The 27767-nt window shown below is 37.3% G+C and overlaps 1 pseudogene; it reads right to left on the reverse strand.

Annotated features, from left to right (window-relative positions):
* Positions 1–2590: 2590 nt before the first annotated feature.
* Positions 2591–20760, reverse strand: LOC114685404 (annotated as a pseudogene).
* Positions 20761–27767: the final 7007 nt, after the last annotated feature.

Consider the following 27767-nt stretch of genomic DNA (forward strand, 5'->3'; position numbering starts at 1 on the left):
GACTAGAACTTTACATTACATTTTAGATGAATTGCATAGGTACAATTTCTTAAATAAGAGTAGAAACATATATACAGTATGTTATAACAAAAATAACCTTAAATTTGTATCATGATACCAAAATCCATGCAGTGTGAAATTTTGAGACTAGTAGTTGCTTTTTAAAAAAAAATAGGTTTAATAATTTACCGTTTTATCCTATCATTCATACACACACTTTTTCTTTCACTAGATAAGAGATAAAGAAGGAGAGAGGAAATGGAAAAAGAAAGAAAGAAATTCATTAATCTAATTGCCTTTGGTTAGTTTCCTCCCTGACCATGACCAATAACAACTTGCAACTAAACCCCCTAAACAATGACAAAATCTATAACCCACTAAATGACCAAAAACTCCCACCCAAACTCTTGGGAATGTGGGTGCCATGTTCTTACAATTACTTCTTATTATCTGTGGGTGATGGCATCTTTAGGGAACACTGGAAAAAATGGGAGGGTGGTCAAATCCTGGTAGTGCTAGGGGTATCATTTCTCGTCCATTCTCGGTGTGAGCGAAAAGTGCAGGGCTTATCTTCATTTTTAAAGGGATATTTTTTGTTGGGTTGTATGACCTGTTCAATCTATTCTGAATATTGGTCTCTAATCACTTGTATTACTTGAAAATATTTTCTTTCATTCAGTATGTTGGTTTTTCACTGTAGAGTCTACATTTTGACATACAAGTCCTACTTATCTACTTTTGCTGCTGTGCTTGCCATTTGATAGTTAAAAATGCTACATCAATTTCAAGAGATCCCATTGATTGATTGTTTCTCTCAGTGCCTGTGCTACTGGTGTTATATTTAGGAAGTGATCTCCTATGCCAATGCGTTCAAGACTACTTTCTACTTTCTCTTCTAGCAAGTTCAGAGTAGCTGGATTTATGTTGAGGTCCTTGATCCACTTGGACTTTCGTTTTGTGCATGGTGACAGATATGGATCTATTTGCAGCTTCTACATGTTGATATACAGTTATGCCAGCACCATTTGTTGAAGATGCTTTCTTTTTTCCATTGTACACTTTTGGCTTCTTTGTCAAAAATTATATGTTCATAGGTGTGTGGGTTAATGTCAGGGTCTTCAATTCGATTCCATTGGTCCACATGTCGGTTTTTATGCCAATGCCAAGCTGTTTTTATTAATGTAGCTAAAGGCTGAGGGGCCCCCAAGTGGATCAGGCCCTCTGAATAGGTGAGACAGTTGATTGGCTTGATCTGTTTGGGAGGCATCTAGGCAGTGGTACCAGGTCCTGGGCTCGCTGCATGAGATAGCTGTTTAAAACCTGGAACTTGTACAGGGACGCTTGGCTCAATCTGGGAGGAGGGGACTGGACCTGCCTGGACTGAGTCTATCAGGTCGATCTCAGTTCTCGGGGTGGCCTTGATCTGGAGGTGGTGGGAGAGGGGGGTGGGCTGGGGGGAAGGGGAGGGGAGCAGGAAGGGGGAGAACAAGGAAATCTGTGGCTGTTATGTAGAACTGAATAGTATTGTAAAATAAAATGAATAAATAAAAGGGAAAAATAAAATGAAAAAAAAATTTAAAAAAGCCACATCAATATAATGAATCATTTCTTATATTTTCACTCTTGAAATCTTTATACATTTAGTTCTTGCAGTTGGGCATTTCAACATTTTAAATTTGGTTTATATTTAATTTTTTTGATAAGATTACAAGTTACTCTTTTGCATAAAATTATAGAGTTTTCCTGACAGTTTTAGATGGAACTAGATTGTGTGGTCTTAGAAATATTGTCAAAAATCATTTGACAGTGAACATGAGTATGTAATTCTGGGCTCTGTATTTCATGTTTTATTTCTTTTTTGTTAGTATGCAAAATAATGAAATTCATTACGACATTTTCATATATACATATATATCTCAAACTATACCTGTATTTGTATCTTTTCCTCTTTTCCATATACCTCTTCTTCCATTCTCATTGTTCATCATTTAACTAACAAACAATACCACCTCTACTTTTATGTTGCATATGTATGTATATACACATTTTTACATGAATATATAAAAAGTCTAGATTTCACATTTAAGAGAAACCATGTATAATTTCTCTTTATTCTCTAGTTAAGGTCTCTTGATTCTCCAAATACATATTGTAAATTGCTTCCTTTTTTTTTTTAAACAGAATTTAGTGCCTCCTTTTTTTTTAAACAGAAGAAAATATCTTAATTCTGTTCAAACCCAACTAGGGCTCTGTAAAGTTTTAAAGGTATAAAAATAACATCAGGACAGGAATAACACCCACATAAGTCACTGTGGCATCCAGTTTTTATTCACAAAGAAAAAGCTCCAGTCCATCTTTTAATTTTTTTGAAAAATCCCTGACATTATAGAACTACACTGAAATGTATTAATATTACACTCTTACATTTCCATGAGAAACAAAAATTCATGAGCCAAAAAAACCAAAAAAAAAAAAATGGAAAAAAGGGGAGAAGCTTATAAAACTAAATATGGAAATCTCAACATTACTTCTTGAACAAGTAAGGAATTAAAATGCTTTTAATTAAAAAGCATGAGTGGATGATAAAGTGTGTAGAAACTGAAAATTTACAAACTCTTTAAAACCTGGAATTGCTGACTGTTCAGAAACTACGCAGATGGATTATGGGTGGTGAACAGCATAAAGGGGTTATGGGTGAATATGCACAGTTCTAGCTGTTTCCCATGCCACCTGTCTCCGAGGAAAGCCTGACATTGATTAGATACTGAGCCAGGCTAATACTGGCAGCCGATCCAGTGATGGTAACCTGCCTATCAGTAGATCCTTCCATTGGGTTTGCAATTTTGATCTACATCCCAGACATCTGATGGATCTCATTGATTTTGGCAACCTAACACCTGATTATGCAGCCAATTAAATCATTTGGAATGGTGAGTTCATGAGAAGTAGTTTGAACAGATGCATCCAAACCTGCACTAAATCTGGTGTTGCCATGGGTCATGAGAAAACAAGACTTGCATTGCCAACTGGTACAGCTTGGTCAAATCTGGCTGTGAAATGGCAAACTGTCCCTAAATGGTGCAGGCCTCTAGAGGTAGTCCCTCCAGGTCAGGGTTGAGGCACATGAAAGGGGTGGTGTGGAGAAAGCTCACACTGTCACTGCCTGTGCTATAGCTTTCCTGACCACCTGCAAAGATGACTGGAGAACTTGAGGGCTTGGGCTGGTACAGGGTGGTCACGCTCTTAGCAGGGGATTCCAACATGACCACGCAGATCTGTTTTGACACACTCAATGATGGATTGAGGAGTGCTGGCAATAGTGATTGCCCATTCAATTGAGTTGGGGAGCTTATCCCCTGGCACCTGGACCTGAGCTCCCATATTCTCCATTTCCTTGATCTTGCAACCACCTTTTCCAATGAGAGAGCCACACTGACTAGCAGGGACCACCCACAATAAGGTAACTGACGGTCTACTGACAGGTGTGTTATTGGTCATAGAGTTGCTTATGTCCTCTTTCAGTTTGTCAATGATCATAGCAAGGCTTTGAAGATGGCATTAGTTGGTCCAGCCAAAATTATAATTCTCTAAGGACTATTTCTTCCTGAGATGTTGATATGTGAACCACTCTGCTCATGCATCTTCTTAACAGATTCTTCTCCTTCACAGGGTCCTCCATGTGTCCCTCCTAGGGTCTTTCCCTGTTAGCTAGCCTCTCTGGAGTTGTGGGTTGCAGTCTGGCTATCCCTTCCCTCACATTTAGTATCCACTTATGAGTGAGTACATACTATGTTTGTCCTTCTGAGTATGGGTTACCTCACTCATGATGATATTTTCTAGTTCCATCCATTTGCCTGCAAATTTCATAATATCATTTTTTTAACTGCTGAGTAGTATTCCATTGTATATATGTGCCATATTTTCTTTATTCATTCTTCAGTTGAAGGGCATCTAGGTTGTTTCCAGGTTATTGCTATTACGAATAATGCTGCTATGAACATAGTTGAGCATGTGTCCTTGTGGTAAGATTTAGCACACCTTGGGTATATGCCCAAGAGTAGTATAACTGGGTCTTGAGGAAGACTTATTCCCAATTTTCTGAGAAACTGCCATACTGATATCCAGAGTGGCTGTACAAGTTTGCATTCCCACCATCAGTGGAGGAGTGTTCCTCTTGCTCCACATCCTCTCCAATATAAGCTGTCTTCAATGTTTTTGATGTTAGTCATCCTGACGGGTGTAAGATAGTATCTCAGAGTTGTTTTGATTTGCATTTCTCTGATGACTAAGGATGTTGAGCAGTTCCTTAAATGACTTTCAGCCATTTGAGATTTTTCTGTTGAGAAGTCTCTGTTAAGCTCTGTAGCCCATTTTTTTTTAATTGGATTGTTCAGTATTTTGATGTCTAGCTTTTTGAGTTCTTTATATATTTTGGAGATCAGGCTTCTGTCAGATGTGGGGTTGGTGGAGATCTTTTCCCATTTGGTCTTATTGACCGTGTTTTTTGCTCTACAAAAGCTTCTCAGTTTCAGGAAGTCCTATTTAGTAATTATTGCTCTCAGTGTCTGTGCTACCAGTGTTATATTTTGGAAGTGGTCTCCTGTGACAATTCCTTCCAGGCTACTTCCATCTTTTTTTTCTATGAAGTTCAGTGTAACTGGATTTATGTTGAGGTCTTTGATCCAATTGGACTTAAGTTTTGTGCATGGTGACAGATATGGATCTATTTGCAATCTTCTGCATGTTGACATCCAGTTATGCCAACACCATTTGTTGAAGATGCTTTCTTTTTTCCATGGTACAGTTTTGGCTTCTTTGTCGAAAATTATATGTTCATAGGTTTGTGGATTAATGTCAGGGTCTTGAATTCGATTCCATTGGTCCACATGTCGGTTTTTATGCCAGCATCAAGCTATTTTTATTACTATAGCTCTATAGCAGAGCTTGAGGTCAGAGATCATGATGCCTCCAGAGGTTGCTTTACTGTACAGGATTCTTTTAGCTATCCTAGGTTTTTTGTTTTTCCATATAAAGTTAAGTATTGTTCTTTTCAAGTCTGTGAAGAATTGTGTTGGGATTTTGATGGGGATAACATTGAATCTGTAGATTGCTTTTAGTAAGACTGCCATTTTATTATGTTGATTCTACTTATCCAAGAGCATGGGAGATCTTTCCATTTTCTGATATCTTCTTCAATTTCTTTCTTCGGAGACTTAAAGTTCTTATCATACAGGTCTTTCACTTGCTTCACTTCAGAGTTACCCTGAGGTATTTTATATTATTTGTGACTATTGTAAAGTCTGATTTCTTTCTCAGCCCCTTTTTCATTTGTATATAAGAGGGCTACTGATTTTTTTGAGTTAATCTTGCATCCTGCCACCTTAATGAAGGAGTTTATCAGCTGTAGGTGTTCCCTGGTAGAATTTTTGGGGTCACTTATGTATACTATCGTATCTGCTGCAAATAATGAAAGTTTGACTTCTTCCAATTCATATCCCCTTCATCTTTTGTTGTCTTATTGCTCTAGCTAGAACTTCAAGTACTATATTGAATAAGTATGGGGGAGTGGACAGCCTTGTCTTATTCTTGATTTTAGTGGAATCGTTCTGAGTTTCTCTCCATTTTATTTGATGTTGGCTGTCGGCTTGCTGTAAATTGCCTTTATTATGTTTAGGTATGTCCTTGTATTCCTGTTCTCTCTAGAACCTTTATCATGAAGGAGTGTTGGATTTGTCAAAGGCTTTTTCAGCATCCAATGAGATGATCGTGTGTTTTTTTTTCTTTCTTTCAGTTTGTTTAAATGGTGTATTACATTGACAGATTTTCATATGTTGAACCATCCTTGCATTCCTAGGATGAAGCCTACTTGGTCATGGTGGATAATTTTTTTGATATGTTCCTGGATTCGGTTAGCCAGTATTTTATTGAATATTTTTGCATAAATGTTCATGAGGGAGAATGGTCTGTAATTCTCTTTCATTGTTGCATCTTTGTGTGGTTTGAGTATCAGGGTAACTGTAGCCTCATAAAAAGATTTTGGTAATGTTCCTTCTGTTTCTAGGGTGTGGAGCAATTTGAAGAGCATTGGTGCTAGCTCTTCTTTGAAAATCTGGGAAGCTGGAGAGATGGCTCAGAGGTTAAGAACACTGACTGTTCTTCCAGAGGTCCTGAGTTCAATTCCCAGCACCCACATGGTGGCTCACAACCATCTGTAATGAGATCTGGCTCACTCTTCTGTGTACAAAATAATAAATAAATCTTTAAATATAAAAAAAAAAAGTGTAAAAAAGAAAGAAAATCTGGTAGAATTCTGTGCTGAAACAACCTGGTCCTGGGCTTTTTTTTGGTTGGGAGAATTTTAATGGCCTTTTCTATTTCCTTAGGGGTTATTGGTCTATTTAAATAGTTTATCTGGTCTTGATTTAACTTTGGTATGGGGTACCTATCCAGAAAATCATCCATTTCTTTAAGATTTTCCAATTTTGTGAAGTACAGGTTTTTGAAGTATGACCTGATGATTCTCTGGATTTCCTCATTGTCAGTTATTATGTCTCCCTTTTTATTTCTGATTTTGTTAATTTGGATTCTCACTCTCTGCTTTTTGGTTAATTTGGATAAAGGCTTATCTATCCTGTTGATTTTCTCAAAGAACCAACTCTGTGTTTCATTGATTCTTTGTTTCTATTTTATTGATTTCAGCCTTCAATTTAATTATTGCCTGACATCTGTTTCTCCTGGGTGAGTTTGCTTCTTCTTGTTCTAGAGCTTTCAGGTATGCTGTTAAGTCACTAGTGTGAGATTTTTCCAACTTCTTTATGTGGGCATTTAGAGCTATTAATTTTCCTCTTAGCACTGCTTTCATGGTGTCCCATAAGTTTGAGTATGTTGTGCATTTGTTTTCATTGAATTCTAGGAAATCTTTAATTTCTTTCCTTATTTCTTCCTTGATCCATTGGTGATTCAATTGGGCATTATTCAGTTTCCATGAGATTGTAGGCTTTCTGTAATTTTTGTTATTGTTGAAGTCTAACTTTAAGCCATGGTGGTCTGATAAGACACAGGAGGTTATTTAAATTTTTTTGTATCTATTGAGATTTGGTTTGTGACTAAGCATGTGGACGATTTTGGAGAAGGTTCCATGGGGTGCTGAAAAAAAGGTATATTCTTTTGTGTTAGAATAGAATATTCTGTAGATATCTATTAAGTCTATTTGAGTCACAATGTCCATTAGTTACCTTATTTCTCTGTTAAGTTTCTGTCTGGCAGACCTGTCCATTGGTGAGAGTGGGGTGGTAAAGTCTCCCACTACTAGTGTATGGGGTTTGATGTCTGATTTAAGGTTTAGTAATGTTTCTTTTATGAATGTTGGTGACCTTGTAGTTGGGGCATAAATATTCAGAATTGAGACTTCATCTTGCTGGATTTTCCCTGGGATAAATATGTAGTGTCCTTCCTGATCTCTTTCAATTGATTTTAGTTTGAAGTCTATTTTATTAGATATTAGTATAACTACACCAGCTTGCTTCTTAAATCTGTTTGATTGGAAAGTCTTTTCCCAGCCTTTTATTCTGAGGTGGTGTCTGTCTTTGAAGTTGAGGTGTGTTTCTTTTATGCAACAAATGGATGGATCTTGTTTTTGTATCCATTCTATTAGCCTGTGTCTTTTTATAGGTGAATTGATACCATTGATATTGATGGATATTAATGACCAGTGATTGTTAATTCCTGTTATTTTTTGGTGGTAGTGATGTATGTTTCCCTTCTTTGGTATTTGTTGGTATGGGACTATCTGTTGCCTGTGTTTTCATGGGTATATCTAACTTCCTTTTGCTGTGGGATGTTCTGTATGTCCTGTGGGAGCCCGTTCTTGGGTTCCTTGTGGCGTTACCCAGCAGGTCCGTATAGAGGATGATTAGGACCATGGGCCTGAGTGCAGGTGTTTGAGATGGTCTGCACTTGGCTGTGCTGGGGGATGGTCTGTATGTCAAGTTGTTCTGATTGGTTAATAAATAAAACCTGATCGGCCGTGGCTAGGCAGGAAAGATAGGCGGGACTAACAGAGAGGAGAAATAAAAGGCCCAGGAAGGCAGAAGGACTGGCTGCAGCCGCCACCAAGACCAGAGACGCTGCAGCCGCCGCCATGACCAGAGACACTGCAGCCACCGCCATGACTAGCAGCATGTGAAGACGCCAGTAAGCCACCAGCCACATGGCAAGGTATAGATGTATGGAAATGGATCAATTTAAGATATAAGGACAATTAGCAAGATAAGGACAGTTAGCAGGAAGCCTGCCACGGCCATACAGTTTGAAAGCAATATAAGTCTCTGTGTTTACTTGGTTGGGTCTGAGCGGCTGTGGGACTGGCGGGTGACAGAGATTTGTCCTGACTGTGGGCAAGGCGGAAAAACTAAAGCTACATCCTTTGGTTGGATTTTTCCTTCAAGTGCTTTCTGTAGGGCTGGATTTATGGAGAGATATTGTTTGCATCTGGTTTTATCATGGAATATTTTGTTTACTCGTTCTCTGATGATTGAGAGTTTTGCTGGGTATAGTAGTCTGGGTTGGCATCCATGGTCTCTTAGTTTCTGCATAATGTCTGTCAAGGACCTTCTGGCTTTTAGAGTCTCTAGTGAGAAGTCAGGTGTTATTCTTATGGGTCTGCCTTTATATGTTACATGACCTTTTTCCTTTGCAGCTCTTAATATTTTTTTCTTTATTCTGTGTGTTTAGTGGTTTGATTATTATATGGCATGGGGAGTTTTTTGTTTTTTGTTTTTGTTTGGCTCCAGTCTATTTGGTGTTCTGTAACCTTCTTGTATTTTTATAGGCATTTCCTTCTTTAGGTTGGGAAAATTTTCTTCTATGATTTTGTTGAATATACTTTCTGTGCCTTTGAGTTGGTATTCTTCTCCTTCTTCTATCCCTATTATTCTTAGGTTTTGTCTTTTCATGGTGTCCCAAATTTCCTGGACATTTTGGGTCATGGCTTTGTTGGCTTTAGTGTTTTCTTTGACTGATGAATCTATTTCTTCTACCATATCTTCAATGCCAGAGATCCACTCTTCCATTTCTTGCATTCTGTTGGTTATACTTGCATCTGTAGTTCCTGTTCGTTTACTCAGATTTTCCACTTCCAGTATTACCTTAGTTGTTGTCTTCTTTATTGACTCCATTTCAGTTTTGAAATCTTGAACTGTTTCTCTCACTTGTTTAATTGTTTTCTATTGGCTTTCAAAGGATTTACTGATTTCTTCCCATTTTTTGTTTGACTTTTCTTTGATTTCTTTAAGGGAATTTTTCATTTCCTCTTTTAAGATCTCTAATATCTTCTTAAAGTCATTTTTATGGTAGATGTCTTCTGTTTCTTCTGTGTTGGGATGTTCAGGTCTTTCTGATACAGGTTCTGATGGAGCAATATTGGTTTTTATGTTGTTGAGTGTATTTTTGCACTGGCGTCTACCCATCTCTTTTTCTACTTGGTGAAAGTGGTGTCTGTGTCTGAGGGAGACTCTCTTGGTCTGATTGGTACTCTTGATTCAGTGGGAGCTCTTGGTCTAGTTGATGATGATGGACTTTTTGTCTCAGGGATCAGCTCTTAGTCCTACTGACGCTAGTGGGCTCTGTCTCAGGGAATAGCTGCAGTCTTAGCGTGTGGTAGATGGTGGTAGTGTGACCTGTCTGCAGGAGATCTGCCTGCCAACTGGCCTCTTAGTCCAGTTCAATGCTGGCAGGCTCTGTCTCAGGGAACAGTTGTATTCTCGGAGGGTGGGTGAGATTTGGGGATGGTGGTAGTCTGTCCTATGTGCAGGTCTGCCTGCCAAGTGGCCTGAAACTGGAACTGCAATAGGTGGTGGTGCAGGGGCACAGGATTATACCCCTGGGCCCAAAGCCTAGGGGTTGGGGTGTTCAGGTATGAGAATAAAGACTCACCTCTTAGTCCTTTCGGGTGCTGGCAGTCTCTGTCTCAGGGAACAGTTGTAGTCTCGAGTCTCCTTTTTCATTTCTAATTTAAATGATTTGAATGAGCTCTCTCCTCATTCTGGTTAGTTTGGATATATGTTTATCAATTTTATTTAATCTTTTCAAAGAACAAACTCTGTTTTATTGATTTCTCTACTTCATTTGTGATGTTGATAATTCTTCCCATATTCTGTTACAGAATTTGCTTTGCTCTTCCTTTTCTAAGGCCTGAGGTACATCATTATGTTTTTGATTTGAGATCTCTCAAATTTTTTGATGCAGGCAATTAGCATTATAAACTTTGCTCTTAGGACTGTTTTCATTGTACTCCGTATGTTTTGGTATGTTGTGTTCTGGTATTCACTCAATTAAGAATTTTTTTAATTTTGTTATAGACTTCTTCAATAACATAATATCCTTCAGTAGTGTGCTGTTCAGTTTGCATGGGTTTTTATACTCTGTGGTTGCTATTGTTGTTGATATCCAGCTTTACTCCATTGTAGTCAGACGGAATACAGGGTGTTATGTGGGAGCCCCCAAAGGTTTTCTAGTGAGATCTTAGCTTGCTTTACACAGCAGGGCTCTATTAGGGGATGACTTGACCAGGTGTGTGGTTACCAGGTGTTTAGGATGGTCTGCACTTGGCTGTGCTGGGAGTAGGTCTTTTGCTCCACCCCTAGGAATTCCTTTAAAAGACCTTTAGAAGAGACAGAAGGGGCTGCTGGGTTTTAACCCTGGCCCTCACAAGGCTATCCTGTGTTTCTAACTGTCTCTACCCTCTATATTTCTATCTAAATCTCCTATCCCTCACTCCTCAAGAGTCCCTGAGGTAAATAAATGTGGGAGCTGGTCTACCACCATGTTATTTCAATGTTCCTATATTTTTGAGATGCACTTTGTTTCCTAATATAAAGTTAATTTTTGAGTAAATTTCATGAGCTACTGAAAAGGATGTGTTTTCTTTAGTATTTGGGTGGAATTTTCTGTATATGTCTCAGGTTTGTTTTATTAATGATGTCTTCTGACTGCAATGTTTCTTTGTTTATCTTTGTCCAGATAAAATGTTTATTAGTGGGAGTGAGTACTGAAGTCAGCCACTATCACTGTGTTGTTGTTAATCTCTGATCTTGCATCTAGTAATATTTCTTTTATGAAATTGGGTACACCTATGTTTGGTGCATGTATATTTAAATTTGTAATATCATCTTGGTAGATTCTTCCTTTTTTGACATGAAGTGACCTTCCTTATTTCTTCTGATAATTTTGTTAGATATTTCAATATTTATGCCTCCTTGTTTACTTGCTTAGTTTATTTTTTCAAGCACTTTATTCTAAGGTAGTGTCTACTATTGATGGCAAGGTGTGTTTCTTGGAGACAGCAAAAGAATGGATCCTGTTTTCTAATTCAATGCAGTAGTCTGCATATTTATATTGGAAAATTGAGACCATGAATATTCACAAATAACATGTTATTGAAAGGTGCTTATTAATTCCTGTCATATTCTTGATTTTCTGATCTTTTCTTAGATCTCCTTTGACCAAATCTCTTGGTAATATATATTTGTTCCTTCATGTATCTTGAGTGTATTTAATCTTATCTTCAGAAAGAAGAATTACTTCTATTATCCTTTGTGTAGATGTTTTGATGCTGTTTGAAATCAATTGCATGCCTGTTTCTCTTTCAAATTCTACTTTGTTTGGTATTTAGAGTTTCTCATATGTAAGATCATGTCATCTACAATCAAGGGGAAAAAACCACTTTCTTTGCAATATTGTATATTTTGCGTTCATTGCTATCACCTTCCCACTCATAACTCAAGACTAATGAAAGTTTTAAGGTTACTTCTTATATTCTGTTGGTGAAAAAAAATAATAAAATAAAAGTAGGTAATAATATATACTTTTGCTGATAGAAGAGCTACTCATTAATTGTTATTTAACATTTGTTTACTATCTCCAAATACTTTGTCATGTTCTAGAAATATAAGGGTACAAATTATAAACTTGTGCTCCACCACAAACTCACTTTTTGATTCATCTACATCATTAAGATATATTGTACATTTTTGAACAATAGTTCAAACTTAAATATGTCAATAGATCTAGGTTTTTCTTGAAAAACTTATTTTATCACTTAAATTCAAATGTCAGTTTTAATATTATGATTGGAAGAGAAGTCACTTAATCTCTCTTTGCATATAATATGTATAACATTTAATGTTACATTATATATTACTGTTTATATGAAAGTGATAAATATTTAACATCTTTATATTTAATTTAATTATTAAACATTATTTATCTCACAAGTTTGACAGATTTGAGGTAGTGAATATTGGAAGAAATATTTACTGTTATTTTGAAAGTTTATTGTAACTTTAATCAATTTATTTTATCTATAAGCTGTATTTTTACTAGGTCAATTTTTCATAAGTGTTATTGTATAGCTTTAATACCACTTGGGTGTCACAAGCAGAAATAAAGTGAAAATCTATTTTAAGTGGCAACAGTTTTACATAAAACCATAATTGTCAGAATATTTTCTTCTATATTATGACTTTCTTTAATTCTAGTTATTTAAAAAAAATTGTTTGCAGAATTATTGTGTTGGCTTGAATGAGAAATGTTCCCAGTAATCTTAGGTATTTGTAAACTCGATTCCCAGCTGGTGTCACTGTTTGGGGAAGTTTGGGATGATGTAGCCTTGCTGGAGAAAGTATGTCATTGTGAGCAATCTTTGAGAGCCTAAGGTCTGTCTCTACTTTCAGTTAAGGATGTGATCTCTCAGCTTGATGCTCCTGTCCCTAAGCCTGCCTCTTGTTTCCATGTTTCCCTACCATCCTGGACCTTATCCTCTTGTACCATAAGCACAAATAGAGTCTTTCTTCCATAAACTGCCTTAGTCAAAGTATCTTATCACAGCAATGGAAAAGTAACTAATGCGTTTTTAGCACTACTCATATTGCTTAGTGGAAATAACCAGATTTTCCGTAGTTTTTAAATTTTTTTAATTTAATTTATTTTTTTTTTAATTTTCTCATCTTTAACATTATGATCTTGATATTGCTAGGGTGTGGATAAGATTTATCTCTCAAAGGTTTACATGCTGGAAGCTTAGTTTATATTTCACTGATAATGAACAGTAGTGGCTCGTTAAAAGAGAAACCCAGTGGAATACATTTGGTTCATGACTGCAAGACCCTTCTTAGGGCTTAGTGTTTATTATGCTGAATGGGCTGAGTCTTGCAAGAGTGGATTATAGGGTTATTATAAAGGCCAGATTGCAAAGTAAACAACATAACTGTTTAAAATGTTCATAATGAGAATATCATTTTCTAAAATGAATAGAGCCTAAGAATAAAAATAACAACTGTTAAAATATTCAGATCCTAGAAGTTCAGTTTGAATGTGACTTTAGAAAGAAAAACTTAGAAGAACATAGCTGCTATTGTAAGGTTTGAAAAAGGTGAAACAGATGCATCACTGTGTGATGTTCTGGCAATTCTGGAAAAGGAGGCCAAGTGGTTTATGATAAATTTAAATTACAGGACAAAACTCCAGAGGTTAGATGACAACTTTCAGCATAGCTGACAAAGCAGATAAATATATTCTATCTCATGTTGAAAAATGATTGATACACTATAATATGAAATAACTTTAGACTTTGAAATTTCTTACAGTGTAAAAATAGAATTAATAGTAATTCCTCATTTCATTTAGATCAAACCAAACTTATTAGAGTGTTATGTTGGGAGAGTCAGAACAGTTAAACATCCATTACTCTTACCTAAGTTTTAATTAAGGAATAGAAAACTGAGCTCTGTGATATTCTGCAAAGCCAGTCACAGATGTCTTCAGGAGGTGCATGATAAATTTGAGTGGGTTAGTGCAACGGAAGCAAAGGACAGAGGGGAACTAGAAAGTGCTCAAAGGTAAATGAATGTATGCCCAGGGGTTATGCATGCCATCCAGAAATAATTACAGTTGAGAGGCTTGGGAGTGGTAGGTTTTAAAGGCCAGAAAAGAGGAAAGGAAAAGTGCAAAAAGTAATCAAGCATGCAAAAAGAGCATATACAGGTTAGAATCTATCAAACTGAGGAGCCAACTGCAATGGTAATTTAATGAAGTTGAAGGCAGCACGAGAGTGCTTTTTAAAAGCAACAAAGAAATGTAAAGAAATTTCACAACAGAAATTAAACAGATTTAAATAATGAAACTTTTCAGGGCTTAAACATACCCTTCAAAAGGTGCAGAAAGACTGATTCATTTTGATAATTATTGACAAATAATTTAGGGAAGAGAAAAATAGAGTTGTCTTCTTTCTGTGTATAAAGAAACAAAGAAAACAAAGAGGAAACAATAAGGAAAATTTGTGATTTTTCTTTTCAGAAAAAAAGCAATATTTTGGATAAAATTATTCTGAAGAAAGCAGAACATAGTAAAGTTTATACCAAAATTGAAATCTCTTGGAAATAACAGACAATATTTTATTGTTCCTACAGAGTAAATAAAATATTTATTCCACATTCTGCGTAGCCCTTTTCAATATAGTGGTTCTGCCTTTCCTTCGGATGAAGGAAAAACGATAAGGCTATGTAATGCAAAGTCTAAGGCAGAAGAATTAATCAGTTCCCCATATCCCTTTTAACAGAATTTATGTTAAGTAAAATCTAATTCTTTGTTTCCAGAGTACCACTGTAAGTATTAATACTTAGTAATTTGTATCCACATTGCCCCAGTGATATTGCTGAGATTCTCAGTAATCTAGTATTTTAATTTAAACTATAAGAAGACAATAGTTATGTCAAGACATGCTACTCACTACTTGTTTGCATTTTACTACTTACATTCTCTCCACTATGGAAAAGAGAGCTATTTTTTCATCTTTTAGAGAAGTTGTCAAATTCCCATAATCATTTTTACTTAGCTATTACTCCACCGTCCTTTAGTCAGAGGCATTTTACTGTGAGGGATTTCATTGTGACTCTGCCTATACATTATATATGATGTGTGACATTTTTAAAAGAAACTTTTTCTAGCCTAAACAAAGGTCAAGATAAATCAACCTTTCATAGCCAACTTTCCCCCAGTGTATTCCAGTTTATTCCCACATGAAATTGTGAAATAGTGCCCACTTCTGTCTGTGTTTCATTTTTCCTTACCACAGTCTCTTTCTGTATAAGATTTTCTTAATCATTACTACTATTATTTCTTGTGTGTGGTTTTTCAAGACAGGGTTTTTCTGTATAACAACCTTGGCTGCCCTAGAACTTGCTTTGTAGACCTGGATAGCTTTGAACTCACAGAGGCCCGCTTTCCTTTACCTCACTTTATTTTGTTGCACATGTTCTACTAAACTTTTATTTCATTATTAGGAAGTCCTCATCTCCATTTACTCTCATCATGAATCACTCTTTTATATAAACGCAGCAGATACTTTGGTAATCATCTCACTTCTCTTCTACATGTTGATTCACACACTAACTGAGCAAATATCTGCTAAATACCTTTTAAGTATCTCATTCTATATTAGCTACCCATTATGAAATGGTGAAAAAGATATATCAGCATAATTATATGATTCAGTGAGGTGAGGACAGTAAGCAAGCTAGTTATTTTTCTGGTAGCAATGTGCATTATTATAAAAATAAATGAAGATTATGATATTGTATGAAGTTGTGGAGGACAGATTGATAAGATGATAAAGGTAAGGTTATCTCATACATTGACATGTTAATGACTTGCAAGTGTAAGGTTCATAACTTCAATTTTCACTTCAAATAATGGATGCCAATTTTCTGTATACTAAATAAATTCAAATTAAGAAAGTATTACTTGTGTTTTATACTACTTATATTTTCAACCATACATGGACTATCTATCCACCAATTGCTTAGATACAAAATTTTCAGCACAAAACTCTAATAAAAATCATCCTAATATTAAGCAAAAGCTGGTAAGGCCCTTATAAATCACACAAAATGTTATGGTGAGATGCAATATCATGAAGATTTTCCTCTATATGTTCACATTTTATTTATTAAATACATTAGAAGTTAATCTCTGTGTAAGTAATAAAAGAAGAGACTAATTTCGTTTCATGCATTGGAACAGTTTTTCAAGTATTCTTTTTTTAGACTTCTCTTTCATTATGGAATGGTTCGTGTACTTTTGTGAAATCAACTGACATTTTATGTGATGATTTATCTCTGATATCTCCATCATATTTATTAAACTTTTGGAGAATATGAAGTTCAATAGATTACCAGCAGAGGACCACAGTAGCAGAAACCATAGAGAGCTGTGTGACTGGAATATAAGGAGTTGGAGGAGAATGTCAACATTTAACTGTGCTTTAAAATATTTCAATTCAGACAAAGCTGAGAAAAAGGAAGAAAATTATGAGAAAGAAAGAAATTGAGAGTAAAGCCAACAAAATTCAGAGTTTGCTTATGGAAATTATGAGAAAAAGGCAATTTGTCTCATTAGCCAACTAAGAATAGTGTGCTATTTTGAGCATGGTATATGGAGAGTTGAAGAAAATTTGAGCTTTTGGTCTCTTAAAATAGATAATCTACATTATCCTAGGATATACAATGCTTCACTTTTTGTTTGCTTAAATACACTTTTAAAAGGATGAAGTAATTATGTTAATAATTTCATAAAATGCCCACTTCATACAAGGCAAGCTATCACTGAAGTTTGAAAACTTTATTAATGACTATTAAATAATAAGAAACCCATTCCTTGGAGTTTTTTATTGCCATGCATGTCTATATTTATTGGGTTGGTTTGTGGAAGTTGTAGGGAAGGAAATGTTAAGAGTTTAAAGTGTTAAAATTTTAAATTCATATGTAAAATACAAATTTTCCAATATCAAGTTTAAAAGTTTATATCATTCAAAGAACACTTGGCTTCCCTTCAACATCAAACCTTTAACAGACTAATGATGTAATCAATTACAAAATTTAAGTCATGCTACAGACTCTCATTTAATTCTTATCCTAATGTCTAATAAGATAATTTTTTTTGGGAAGCAAACCTAATCATCTCTATCATCATAGAAACATTACATAATTTCTAGAGGCCTGTATTCATTTGGGAAGAAATCAATTGGGAATAATTCTTTATCACCGTGATTTAAGGATAGCTAACACATTAAATTATCACATAAGGAAACGTTGCATTTATCTAATAAAACATTTTAAAAGTGATAACTAATATACTTCTAGTCTTAAGTACTAGGATAACCCATTTATTATTTAGTTTCTTGGGATAATATCTGTGCTTTCTCTGCCTTAGGAATGCAGAATTGAGGAAATAATTCAATGTTTTAAAAAATTAACTGTACCAAGATTAGGCACCATTTGTAAAACTAATGACACAATAACTGGTCACAGTTTTGAATTTTCTTCTTATATGTGAAAACATGAAATTACAAAGCTTTGAAAAGTTTAATTTCATTTTAAATGTACATTTTATTTTATGTGTATCAGGGTTTTGCCTGCATGTATGTGTATAAACCATGGGCATGCTTAGTGCCCACAGAGGTTAGAAAAAGACATTAGATCCCCTGGAACTGAAGTGACAGATCACTGTGAGCCACTATGTTAGAATTGGTAATTGAACCCTACTCCTCTGCAAAAGTAACAGGTACTCTTAGCTATTGAGGCATCTTTCTTGTCCAAAGGTTTATTTTTTAATCAGTTTCAGTTGGATATCAGTGGTAGTGATGAATTGGTTCATTGCACAAATAACACATACGGAACTTTTTTTTTCTATTTTAAGTGATAATAAGGAGAACAATGTCACTGAAATATGACCACTAACAGCTTAAAAAGGAAACAATTTTCATGTTGGCATTATCTATTTAAAGTCCAGATGTACTACCACCAGGATTCACCTTCTAGTGTTGTGATTATATAGAAGATGTCAGGGGTAAAATGTCATCACTCATCTAATGTACATGATAAAGAGTCACAGCTGCTGGAGTGTCTGGTCTCAACTATAGAAGTGTTTTTCGTTGCTTCCTGCCCACATATTCATTGAATGGCAGTGAGCCAAATCAGGCTTAATCTGTGTCAAAGCCAGGTGTTCTATTCATGAGCATACATAGTACAAGGTTTTGAATATCTTCAACATAAAACTTGATTTAAAAACACAGTCTTTATTCTTAAAAGGGGGAAAACAAAGGTTAGAAATAGGGACTATAATGGTAGGGGGTACCATAGAAGAACTTTGTATGACCACAAGAGAAGGGTTCAAACTTCATTAATTGAACTAAAAGACGTTTTCCCCCTGCTAAGCCTCAATTTCACTGCAGGAAAGACATATTTAAGGGCTGTGGCCTGGCCCATCTTTCTCACATTTCACGCCCACAATAGCAACCTCAAAGCCAAGTCTTGCCTTACTGGAATCAGCAACCACAGAGAATATTGGGTGTGTTGGAATTGCTATATATAGACAGAGCCATTTATATGTATTTTGTTTCTGTCAATTTCTTTCCCTTTGCCAAGATAAGTGGGCATAATGTTTTCACTGCTCATGACATTATTGAGTTTAGCAAAGAAAAAAGAAAAAAGAATTCCTCCATGTTTGGTGTTGTTTTCTGTTAGTACACATGAAAAACATAGAGAGAAATTTGTACAATTGCTATATCCCACGGAAGTGGGTAAGAGAAGCTGAGTAACTTGAATCTTTGATTTTGTTTAAGAAGTTGTGGCAACTGCTATAACCTAAGATTGCCCCTGTGTCCCTGGCCAGTAGACAGAAAGGCCTAAGATTTCAAGTAAGAGGCATATGTTCAAAGTTACACTTACTGGCTAGTTCAACTGATGCTGACCTGCATAGTTTTTCCAGGGTACAGAGCTGAAAATGTACCAGGAAAAGCAAAGGAAAACACATCAAAGGACCTGAAGAAGCCTTTTGTTGGCTGTGGAGAATAGCAGACCCTCCAGCTGCAGTGTCCCCTTCCACAAATCTTATTTGAGGATTAATGTTTTTGTAGAATGATGCTTACTACTCTAACTCAGAAGCTAACAAAACCCAGTGGTCATTGTCCTGCTTCACTAATAATGTTTATTGGTTAAACTTGGCCATCTCTTTCTTGTACTGTAATATTGACCATCCTTCCAAGAATTGGTCTGCAATAATACAGAAAATTGTTTCTTTTGGTGAGAAGTGCTGTGTAGGAGGGTGCAAACAGCTTCTTTTTGAGCTTTGCTATTCTCATTGGCTCTGCTGAAGAGAAAGGGTTTTTTTATTGCTTTTCAGCCAGTGTCAGTCACAAATAAACAGCTTAATGCAGGGACTGAATGGACAGAGAACATAAAGGAACTTGAACCTCTGAGCACAGGCTTGTACAGTATGGATGACAACATAGTAGACAATTCCACCGAGCTCGCTACATAGGTCTTTAATATTTGGTAAGTAAGGATATAGGAAAAAGTGTCAATAAACATATTATACCGTCACAATTTTGTACTATACAAAATTAAAAGCAAAAATTATTAAAAAGGTACCCCAAATTAATCTCTCATTTAAATTAAATTCCATAAAATAAAACAAAATTAGTTTTCTTTATCATTTTCCTCATCTTCCTTTTACTTTCTTTTTTTTCCCCTTTTCTATTTTAATAAAAAGAAAAAAGGAAAAACGTTATAACTAACATAAGAAAAACTATATACAAAAGTACAATAACTATATACAATATATACAAGTAATAAATACCTAAACAATGTCTAGTCCATTTGTATTTGACAAATTCAGAGAAAATAATTCCATTATCTATCCTATTTTGGTAAGTCCAAAATGTATCTAACTCACTTTCTATCCTAATTAATCTTCAACTATAACTAACTAATCTTCAACTCCCTCAGAGACCCAAGAAGGAAATAATAAAAATAAAAACAGGAAGTACATGCAAGCAACTTCCAAAAAATTGTGAGTTGACAGAAACAGTCAGCTGCCTGGACAGTCACATGAGGTTTCTCTGTAGTGTTGGGGCATCATCTTCAGCCTATAGGCTTAGCGTATCTGACAGACTCATTTGTGAAGTAGGATGTACACAAGGTCAACAGTTCAACCTCACATTGGGTGAGAGCAGTCCACGTACCAGAAACACCTGAATTCCACTAGTGTCCTGTCATGATTCAGGATTTTTTTTTTTTTTGAAAAACAACTAATTTTTTATGTTTATTTTTGTAGGATTCCATTATATTTAATGCAGACACTGGATCACTCACAATTCATATTTGGACACAAGCACGTAAAATAATGCACAGGGATTGTGTAAATTTCCTGTATATCTGCATCAGAGAACTTGTAGTACTCACAACTCAAGTGACCGAGACTATATGCCTGTCCCACAAAAGAGTGTGTAGCCCCTTACATCAAGCTACTTGACAATGTTCAACTTCTTCAAAGTTCTTTCTGTCAGATGGCATTGATGGAGAGTTGAGCTTGGCAGTTCACTCTTGTGATTCACTTGCTTTCTTTCAACTATCATTCAGGACTGGCCAAAGCCAGTTGATTCGGTCTTTAGGGGGCACAGTTACAAGCATAGTCCCAAGATCTTTTTAGGCCCTCCTGTGAAACTGTTTTTCCAGTAGCTCTGTTTCCAGTGAAAAGAATTCAAATTCGAATTTGCTCTCCCAGAGCTATCTCAGTGCCTTATGCATTAAGCTTGTTAGCTTAAAATGCATCACTGCCTCCACAGGTGGTAGTTCCTCATGGCTAGACAGGTCTGGGTAGATCATCCTGTACATACAGTCTCATTTTACGGCCCAGGATCCCCATTCTCGCTGGCACTGTTTTTCTTTCTTTTTTTTTTTTTTTTTTTTTAAGTAAATTTATTTTACAACATCATTCAGTTCAACATAATAGCCACAGATTCCCCTGTTCTCCCACTCTCGCCCCCCTCCCCTCCCCCCACCCCACCCCCATTCCCACCTCCTCCAGATCAAGGTCTCCCCGAGGACCGGGATCGACCTGGTAGTCTCAGTCCAGCCAGGTCCAGTCCCCCCTCCCAGACCGAGCCAAGTGTCCCTGCATAGGTCCCAGGATTCAAACAGCCAACTCATGCAACAAGCCCAGGACCCGGCACCAACACACGGCTGCCTCCCAAACAGATCAAGCCAAATGACTGTCTCACCCGTTCAGGGGGCCTGATCCAGTTGGGGGCCCCTCAACCTTTGGTTCATAGATCCTGTGCTTCCATTCATTTGGTTATTTTTCCCTGTGCTTTATCCAACCCTGGCTTCAACAATTCTCGTTCATATAAACCCTCTTCTTTCTCACTAATTAGACTCCCAGTGCTCCACCAGGGGCCCAGCCGTGGATGTCTGCATCCAGATTCCTCAGACCTTCCTTGGATGGGGTTTATGGCACAACTAACAGGGTGTCTGGCCATCCCATCACCGGAGTAGGTCAGTTCCTGCCGTCTCTCGACCATTGCCAGCAGTCTTTTGTGGGGGTATCTTTGTGGATCTCCGTGGGCCTCCCTAGCTCTCTGCTTCCTCCCCTTCTCATGTGGTCTTCATTTACCATGGTCTCCTATTCGTTGTTCTCCCTCTCTTTTCTTGATCCAGCTAGGATCTCCCACTCTCTTTCCCTCGACCGTCGCTCTTCATTGTTCCCACTCATGACCAGGCTGTTCATGTAGATCTCATCCATTTCTCCGTGTCTTTTTTTGGGGTCCCGTTTTCCAGGTAGCCTCACTGGTGATGTGAGTAGCAGTCCAGTCATCCTTGTTCCACATCTAGCATCTTCCTATGAGTGAGTACATACCATATTTGTCTTTCTGAGTCTGGGTCACCTCACTCAGGATGATTTTTTCTAGATCAATCCATTTGTCTGCAAATCGTATGATGTCATTGTTTTTCTCTGCTGAGTAGTATTCCATTGTGTATATGTGCCACAATTTATTTATCCATTCTTCAGTTGAAGGGCATCTAGGTTGTTTCCAGGATTTGGCTATTACAAACAATGCTGATATGAACATAGCTGAGCAAGTGCTCTTGTGGTATGATTGAGCATTTCTTGGGTATATGCCCAAAAGTGGTATAGCTGGATCTTGGGGGAGATTGATTCCCAATTTTCTAAGAAAGCGCCATATTGATTTCCAAAGTGGTTGTACAAGCTTGCATTCCCACCAGCAGTGGAGGAGAGTTCCTCTAGTTCCACAACCTCTCCAGCATAAAGTGTCTTCAGTGTTTTTGATCTTAGCCATTCTGACAGGCGTAAGGTGGTATCTCAGAGTTGTTTTGATTTGCATTTCCCTGATGATTAGGGATGTTGAGCAATTCCTTAAATGTCTTTCAGCCATTTGAGTTTCCTCTGTTGAGAATTCTCTGTTTAATTCTAAAGCCCATTTCTCAATTGGACTGTTGGTCGTTTTGATGTCTAATTTCTTGAGTTCCTTATATATTCTGGATATCAGTCCTCTGTCACCTGTGGGGTTGGTGAAGATCTTTTCCCATTCTGTAGGTTGTCGCTTTGCCTTGTTGACCGTATCCTTTGCTCTACAAAAGCTTCTCAGTTTCAGGAGGTCCCATTGATTGATTGTTTGTCTCAGTGTCTGCGCTACTGGTGTTATATTTAGGAAGTGATCTCCTATGCCAATGCGTTCAAGATTACTTCCTACTTTCTCTTCTAGCAGGTTTAGAGTAGCTGGATTTATGTTGAGGTCTTTGATCCACTTGGACTTAAGTTTTGTGCACGGTGACAGATATGGATCTATTTGCAGCCTTCTACATGTTGATATCCAGTTATGCCAGCACCATTTGTTGAAGATGCTTTCTTTTTTCCATTGTACACTTTTGGCTTCTTTGTCAAAAATTATATGTCCATAGGTGTGTGGGTTAATGTCAGGGTCTTCAATTCGATTCCATTGGTCCACATGTCGGTTTTTATGCCAATACCAAGCTGTTTTTATTACTGTAGCTCTATAGTAGAGCTTGAAGTTAGGGATTGTGATGCCTCCAGAAGTTGTTTTATTGTACAGGTTTCTTTTAGCTATTCTGGGTTTTTTGTTTTTCCATATGAAGTTGAGTATTATTCTTTCCAGGTCTGTGAAGAATTGTGTTGGTATTTTGATGGGGATTGCATTGAATCTGTAGATTGCTTTTGGTAAGATTGCCATTTTTACTATGTTAACCCTGCCTATCCATGAGCATGGGAGATCTTTCCATTTTCTGACATCTTCTTCAATTTCTTTTTTCAGGGACTTAAAGTTCTTGTCATATAGGTCCTTCACTTGCTTGGTTAGTGTTACCCCAAGGTATTTTATGTCATTTTTGGCTATTGTAAAGGGTGATGTATCTCTAATTGTCTTCTCATCTTCTTTGTCCATTGTATATAGGAAGGCTACTGATTTTTTTGAGTTGATCTTGTATCCTGCTATGTTGCTGAAGGTGTTTATAAGCTTTATCAATTCCTGGGTGGAATCTTTGGGGTCACTCAAGTATACTATCATGTCATCTGCAAATAGGGAAAGCTTGACTTCTTCCTTTCCAATTTGTATCCCCTTAATCTCCTTATGTTGTCTTATTGCTCTGGCTAGAACTTCAAGTACTATATTGAATAAGTATGGGGAGAGTGGACAGCCTTGCCTCGTTCCTGACTTTAGTGGAATTGCTTTGAGTTTCTCTCCATTTAATTTGATGTTGGCTGTTGGTTTGCTATATATTGCCTTTATTAGGTTTAGGTATGTTCCCCGTATTCCTGATCGCTCTAAGACTTTTATCATGAAGGGGTGCTGGATTTTGTCAAATGCCTTTTCTGCATCTAGTGAGATGATCATGTGGTTTTTTTCTTTGAGTTTGTTTATATGGTGTATTACGTTGATGGACTTTCGTATGTTGAACCACCCTTGCATCCCTGGGATGAAGCCTACTTGATCATGGTGGATAATTGTTCTGATGTGTTCTTGGAGTCTGTTTGCCAATATTTTATTGAGTATTTTTGCATCAATGTTCATGAGGGAGATCGGTCTGTAGTTCTCTTTCTTTGTTGTATCCTTGTTTGGTTTAGGAATCAGGGTAATTGTAGCCTCATAGAAGGAGTTTGGTAATGTTCCTTCTGTTTCTATTATGTGGAACAATTTAGAGAGTATTGGTATTAACTCTTCTTTGAAGATCTGGTAGAATTCTGCGCTGAAACCATCTGGTCCTGGGCTTTTTTTGGTTGGGAGACTTTTAATGACTGTTTCTATTTCCTTAGGGCTTATTGGGCTATTTAAATAGTTTATCTGGTCTTGATTTAGCTTAGGTATGTGGTACTTATCCAGAAAAATGTCCATTTCTTTTAGGTTTTCCAGTTTTGTGGAGTAGAGGTTTTTGAAATATGACCTTATAATTCTCTGGATTTCCTCAATGTCTGTTGTTATGTCCCCCTTTTCATTTCTGATTTTGTTGATTTGGATACTCTCTCTCTGTCTTTTGGTTAGTTTGGATAAGGGCTTGTCTATCTTGTTGATTTTCTCAAAGAACCAACTCTTTGTTTCATTAATTTTTTGTATTATTCTCTTAGTTTCTAATTTATTAATTTCACCTCTCACTTTGATAATTTCCTGGCATCTATTCTTCCTGGGAGACTTTGCTTCTTCTTGTTCTAGAGCTTTCAGGTGTGCTGTTAAGTCACTAGTGTGAGATTTCTCCAACTTCTTTATGTGGGCATTTAGTGCTATGAATTTCCCTCTTAACACTGCTTTCATAGTGTCCCATAAGTTTGGGTATGTGGTGTCTTCATTTTCATTGATCTCTAGGAAGTCTTTAATTTCTTTCTCTATTTCTTCCTTAACCCATTGGTGATTCAGTTGAGCATTATTCAGTTTCCATGAGATTGTAGGTTTTCTGTAGTTTTTGTTGTTGTTGAGATCTAACTTTAACCCATGGTGGTCTGATAGAACACAGGAGGTTTTGTATCTGTTGAGATTTGCTTTGTGGCCAAGTATGTGGTCGATTTTAGAGAAAGTTCCATGGGGTGCTGAGAAGAATGTATATTCTTTCTTGTTAGGATGGAATGTTCTGTAGATATCTATTAGGTCCAATTGGGTCATGACATCAGTTAAGTCCTTTATTTCTCTGTTAAGTTTCGATTTGGGAGATCTGTCCAGTGGTGAAAGTGGGGTGTTGAGATCTCCCACTATTAATGTGTGGGGTTTTATATGTGGTTTAAGCTTTAGTAATGTTTCTTTTACATATGTGGGTGCCCTTGTGTTTGGGGCATATATGTTCAGAATTGAAACTTCATCTTGGTGGATCTTTCCTGTGATGAATATGTAATGTCCTTCTTTATCTCTTTTGATTGATTTTAGTTTGAAGTCTATTTTGTTGGATATCAGGATGGCTACCCCTGCTTGTTTCTTAAGACCATTTGATTGGAAAGTCTTTTCCCAGCCTTTTATTCTTAGGTAGTATCTGTCTTTGAATTTGAGATGTGTTTCTTGTATGCAGCAGAAAGTTGGGTTCTGCTTTCGTATCCATTCTTTAAGTCTATGTCTTTTTATAGGTGAATTAAGTCCGTTGATATTAAGGGATATTAACGACCAGTGATTGTTCATCCCTGTTATTTTTGGTGGTAGTGTGTGTGTACTTCCCTTCTTTGGGGTTTACTGTTGTGGCTTTATCTATTGCCTGTGTTTTCGAGTGTGTATCTGACTTCTTTCGGTTGGAATTTTCCTTCTAGTGCTTTCTGTAGGGCTGGGTTTGTGGATAGGTATTGTTTAAATCTGGCTTTGTCTTCGAATGTCTTGTTCCTTCCGTCTATGATGATTGAAAGTTTTGCTGGGTATATTAGTCTGGGCTGACATCTATGGTTTCTTAGTGTCTGCATTACATCTGTCCAGGTCCTTCTGGCTTTCATAGTCTCCATTGAGAAATCGGGTGTTATTCTGATGGGTTTACCTTTATAGGTCACTTGGCCTTTTTCCTTGGCTGCTCTTAATATTCTTTCTTTATTCTGTACATTTAGTTGTTTAATTATTATGTGTCGAGGGGACTTTTTTTGGGGGTCTAGTCTGTTTGGTGTTCTATAGGCTTCTTGTATCTTCATAGGCATTTCCTTCTTTAAGTTGGGAAAGTTTTCTTCTATAATTTTGTTGAATATATTTTCTGTGCCTTTGAGTTGGTATTCTTCACCTTCTTCTATCCCTATAATTCGTAGGTTTGGTCTTTTCATGGTGTCCCAGATTTCTTGGACATTTTGGTTCATGACTTTGTTGGCTTTAGTGTTTCCTTCGACTGATGAAACTATTTCTTCTACTGTATCTTCAATGCCAGAAATCCTCTCTTCCACCTCTTGCATTCTGTTGGTTATACTTGCATCCGAAGTTCCTGATCTTTTACTCAGGTTTTCTATTTCCAGCATTCCCTCTGTTTGTGTCTTCTTTATTTTTTCAATTTCCCTTTTCAGTTCTTGGACTGTTTCCTTTGTTTGTTTCATTGCTTTTTCATGATTTTCTTTCAGTGCTTTATTGTTTTCTTCCAGGACTTTAATGTTTTCTTCCAGGACTTTATTGTTTTCTTGGAGGCTTTATTGTTTTCTTCGAATTTATTTGCCCTTTCCTCTAGTTGTTTACAGCGTTCTTCCAATTTTCTTGTCTTTTCCTCTACACAAGCCTCTACCTTCTTCATGAAGTTACTCATAAGGCTACTTTCTTCTGCTTCTTCCAATTTTTGGTGTTCAGGTCTAGATGTTGGAGGAGGGCTAGGTTCTGGTGATGCTGTATTGCTCTTCATTTTGCTGTATGTACTTCTGCCTTGACGTCTGCCCATCTCCTTGTGGTTCCTTCTTCGTCTTATCAGTGTACTTGTTTCAGAAAGAGCTGACAGATTCAGGAAGTCTCTCTCTCTTGTCCAAAAGGGAGTTCTCTTGTCCAACTCTCTGGTCCAGAAGGGAAGTCGGGGGCAGGCTCTGGTCCAGAATGGCAATTGTGGGCAGGCCGGAGCTAGGGGCCAGTCTCTAAGTCTCAGGAAGTGGCTGGAGTCTCGGGCAGATGGGCGTGGGGGCAGGGAGCGGAGATGCAGGGGCTGCCCGGGGGCTTGGAAAAGGGGATCCCTCCCGGTGGGGCTAGAAGGGGAGCTGTCCGGTGCCAGAACCTGGTGCCAAGTTGGGCAGGTCTTCCCGGAGTGGCTGGTGCCCAGGGATGGGGTCCGGGTTGGACCCGGGTACTCACCTCTGGACCAGAAGGGAAGTCGGGGGCAGGCTGGGAGCTGGGGGCCGGTCTCTAAGTCTCAGGAAGTGGCTGGAGTCTTGGGCAGATGGGCGTGGGGGCAGGGCGCGGAGATTGCAGGGGCTGCCGGGGGGCTTGGAAAAGGGGATCCCTCCCGGTGGGGCTAGAAGGGGAGCTGTCCGGTGGCCAGAACCTGGTGCCAAGTTGGGCAGGTTTTCCCGGAGTGGCTGGTGCCCAGGGATGGGGTCCAGGTTGGACCCGGGTACTCACCTCTGGACCAGAAGGGAAGTCTCCTTTTACTTTCTTATAAGGCTATTGACAACTTAATCACAGATCAACACTGATCCATGAAAAGTTCTGTCTCCATTTCTCTTTCTTTGCTATTATCTCTCTTCTCTTCCACAGTAATGTTTGCACTATAATGTATTTATTATTAGAAATATATTTAATAATACTATATCTATTATATATAAACACTCCATGCTATATAAATAATATATAACATTTAATATATAAATTATTTTTAAAATAGTCATCTGATACTTTAATATCATACTCTTTTTGCTGGTGAAGGATCTTGCCTCAGTGTTGATTGATGTCAAATAATTAAAATAATAGTTTCTGAAAGTGG

Source organism: Peromyscus leucopus, chromosome X, assembly GCF_004664715.2.
Source record: "Peromyscus leucopus breed LL Stock chromosome X, UCI_PerLeu_2.1, whole genome shotgun sequence".
NCBI lineage: Eukaryota > Metazoa > Chordata > Mammalia > Rodentia > Cricetidae > Peromyscus > Peromyscus leucopus.